Raw genomic sequence first — 4,390 nt, forward strand, 5'->3', positions numbered from 1 at the left:
TTCAGCAATGTTTTCGCAACAAAAGGTTATTATATATTTATTGCTTTTCTTCACCACCTCTAAGGCTGCAATATAGGCGTGTTACATTTGGGTTTTTGGTTCCCCAGAAGGCCTATATTCACCCATATAATATATACAATTCTAAAACAATCTATTTTTCGTAATCAGGTTCATGAATATGTAATATTATATATTAATTACATTAACAATATAACATTAACAATATAAGTTGAAATTTTCAGCTTGATTTAAACAATATCGAATATAATTATATACAAATCAGGTACAATTCAATTGTATTCATGAACAAATATAACTGAAAACAATCTACTTGTAATTATTTTAACAAAAACAAAAATAATAGAATAAAAAATGAGGTACAATCCAGGAACAACAATATTAATAAGCAAAACAATGTACCAATTAATAAATAATATTTACAAAATATTCTAAATCACCCACAGCGATATACTTTATAAATGTAAATTTAATCTTTAGAAATCTCAATAATCGAAAACTATTTAAATATGTAATAAAAACATTCTTAATTATAAATTTATAAGTTTTAAAACATAACACGGCAACAAATTGTAGAAGATTTGAGTCAATTGGACGTTTTAGTAGTAGAATATTAGTTGAAAACCTGTGCCAAGTGTGATTTTAGTAGTAGAATACTTGTATAAGTAGGCAACCCGTACCAAGTGGGCCATTTTTGCGTATGTTTTAGAGAAAATCTTAGGATTGGTTACTTGTAGATTTATACCATATAGACCAACAACCGTCCTGCAGTATTTTTGACACGTGAGCGTAGATACCTTGCGTGTTTTCTTTTCTCTCTTTTTCACATGATCTTGGCGATCCTGCATGGTCGCTCCAACGGTTTCCTGTATCAGATTTTGCTGGCAACGCTCCACCCCAACAAAGCACCGTAGATTGACTTGACTACCACTGTGTAACACCAATGCATAAGCCCGATGTGGACCCTAGGATTTTCCCCATTGATTTTCCACGTCAGTTTGCTGCCCAAAGTTACTCCCAGGTACTTAGTATAATCCTTAGTATTTAACTCTAGCCCGTTAAACCTCGGGAGTTTCCATGACGGCATCTTGTATCGGCTGCTTCCAGACTATTAAGGATTGCACCATGGGAGACATTATTAAATGATCCGCTTATGTCAAAGAAGATGCTCAAGGCAGCAAAGAAAGGAGTTTGTAGTAATGTTCCTTTATCTTATTTAATTAAAAACGAAATGATTCCTCATTTAAACGAAAATAACATAACATTATTTCAAAGCCATTGAATTGTCAATAAGCATTGTCTTAGTTGTAGTTGGAAGTTCCAATGTATTAAGTGATCACGAGAGCTTTTTCTTATCCGCAGCACAATTGTTTTGGCCCCAACCACAAAATGGTTGTGTTGATTTGAAGTTGAATTCTAACGTTAATTAAACTGTAATGGGGGCATAAACGTATTTTATATTAACCAGAAATGAATCTTTTTATTACTTCTTTGTTTTACACGATAAACGACAAATTCCTGAACCGGCTGTATAACAGTTTGACAAGTTGTGGTCACAGCTAACAAATTAAGGCCAAATAATTCTATGCAATAGAATCAAGTAAAATTTAAAAAAATGTGTATTTGTGCATCCAATGTTTATGACATTAGAATTTTTACCTGTAAATATATTTAATAAATTCTTTAGAAACCTCATAAAATTTAACTACATACCTTTTGTATAGACGCCTTTGGTAGGTTTTGATTAATAAAACAGTAAAATATTTAATAAACATATCAGAGAGAACGCTTACCTCTGATCTCACAAAAATATTATATATAAAAAATATGGGCTTTGCCGTCCATATATAATATGTAACATCAGTTCTAATACCAAGTAGTTGTGTATTTTATTTATATTACATTGGGTTTCTTTTTCTTCATATTTTTCTAGAAAAATGTTGTTTCTAGAAGATATGGTGCAGATTCTTGAATCGCTAGATTCAGATGATGATAACCTTTTGTAAACCTCCTGATGAAGATAATGCTGGTGATTTGGAAAATTTACCATGAAACAATTAATGGCTTTCCAGAAGAGGAAATCAAAGCGTTTGTAACAGATATTGTAAACAATTCATTCGAAAATATAGTCACCAGTTTCAACTTCAACAGTTAAGCACTCTTTTTTTAATAGCTCGAAAAAAAACTACGTCAGTAGAGGAAGTAAGTAATTATAGCACGCACTTCTTCTTCACTGCAAGCAATGTCATTCGAATCGTCTGCAAAGTTAACGCAAAAATCACTTCAAAAGGAGCCAGTATTTATTGACCTAACACTACGAAAGCTAGAAGTACTCGAAAAGAGCACCTATGAATATCTAAATCAAGCCTTCCGCAAGCAAGGAAACAAATGATATAATTAGGCTTGGTACTGAAGAAAAAACTGGCACCAGATTATCATTTCCATATATATATAATATATACATGTAGAATATATGTATATATTATATATTTATTGGTGCACAAAATCAAAACGTAACCGTAACTGAAACGAAAGTTGTAATAGGAGTTATGGTGGGTTATACGTCCTGGCTGACCAAAAGAGATTACTGGTCAAACGATAACGATTTTTTCTGCGCTATGGTGTCAGATGCGATAAGACGTGATAGATTTAAACTAGTATTTCGCTACCTTCGTTTCGATGATGCTGGCAGTTATTCTGCTGATTACAAGTGCTGGAAATTGCGACCACTAACTGATATGCTGAAAACCAAGTTCTTGAAAAATTTCAAGAAAGAACCCGATGTATCATACGACGAGTCCATGGTGGAATACTATGGACGTCATGGATGCAAACAGTTTATTCCGGGCAAGCATTTACGTTTTGGATATAAGATGTGGAGTTTGAATACACCACTTGGATACCTCATAAATTTCGAAATGTCTCAAGGGAACAAATCGCGCACAAACCATGAATATCCACCTAAATATGGCAAAAATGCTTAGCAAATGTTTTCGGTGCCTGATGATTTCGATGCTGATACAAAGTAATTACCTTTTGCTTTTTACTTTGACAATTTACCTGAATGGAAATATTGTTAAGATTGAAACAACGGGGTTACTATAGTACCGCAACTCTTAGAGAAAATATGTTGCCAAAATCATGTCATCATCAGTTGGCAGATATTCTAGAGTTGAGAACAGAAAAGTTAATATACCTCGTCCATATTCAGTCTCCAGATACAACGTTGGTATGGGTGGAGTTGACAGAATGGACCAAAATGTTAAAGCTTACCGAACCGGAGACAAAAAAAGGGTGGTTTTCAATTTTTACGTGGCTTATCGATGTTTCTATTCAAAATGTTTGGCTGCTCCATCGGAAATCTGGCTCAATGCTCTCTCATATATAATATATATATATATATATATAGGTATATGTAATAGCAGAAAATTGTACCACGCTGGGTGTACCAAAACCGGACAGTGGATTTCGAAATCAAAAACTCAAGAATAAGTTCCGTGTTTCCGTTATAATCGCCACAACCACTTCATTTCGGTTATACCATCTAAAACAGCGGAGATGTCAAGGAAATGGCTCCACCTCCAGAGTAACAACTTGTAGTGAAAAATGTAATGTCGGTTTATGCGTTAAATATTTCAAAAGCTTTAATTTTTGCTATATAATAATTAAATTTTGTCCCTTTTTATCTTGCTTATAAAATTAATATTTTTAATACAATTAATTTTGAAACTTTGTTTGTTATCAATTTTATTTTTATCGACTAATTTTGTTTCTTCCGTATATTTTCAATAAAAGAGATTTTTTAACTTTTTTCTAATACCGTTTTGTGTAGTTTGATAAATTAAAAATTCGTTCTCCTATGTTGGTATTATACAAAATATATCATTATTATAAGAAGATCTGAATTGCTTAGTTCCTTTTACACGTATAACATATCCGGCCTTTGTTACATGTATGTAACAGACGGCCCCCCCCCCCACCTAGGTGAACATTTTTCCTTTTTTCTTTCACAGTTGAATTTCTATTACCTTTTATAGTCTGCCCAATAAATTTTAAATCTCTACTTTAAAATTCGGGGTCTCGTCGTTAATGGGTTAAGAAAATATCAATATCAATTCATATAAATTACAGCCCCAGAAAATCAGTATTGTGAATACTTCTATAACCTACTCGATCAGATAATGGCCGGTACGTCGTACGACTACAATTTCCCAACACTCCACGAATTGGCAGAAGATACAAAGTCAAAATTCCTTCTAAGAACCCTAGTGGTAAAAACACAAACATATGTAAATGCAATTTTTCACAGCCCACCACAAGCGTGCAACTCCTTATTACAAGTTAATCAACCTCTCAAAACCACAGGGATTCC

The 4,390-nt window shown here is 33.1% G+C and overlaps 1 long non-coding RNA gene across 1 annotated transcript; it reads right to left on the reverse strand.

Annotated features, from left to right (window-relative positions):
* Positions 1 to 584: 584 nt before the first annotated feature.
* LOC118679976 (uncharacterized) lies at positions 585 to 1,864 on the reverse strand. The gene is made up of 3 exons (XR_004975504.2): positions 1,732 to 1,864; positions 1,506 to 1,601; positions 585 to 1,449 (listed from the first exon to the last, which is right to left on the reverse strand). It is a non-coding gene; the product is annotated as an uncharacterized lncRNA (long non-coding RNA).
* Positions 1,865 to 4,390: the final 2,526 nt, after the last annotated feature.

This window comes from Bactrocera oleae, chromosome 3 (assembly GCF_042242935.1).
Source record: "Bactrocera oleae isolate idBacOlea1 chromosome 3, idBacOlea1, whole genome shotgun sequence".
Taxonomy (NCBI): Eukaryota; Metazoa; Arthropoda; class Insecta; order Diptera; family Tephritidae; genus Bactrocera; species Bactrocera oleae.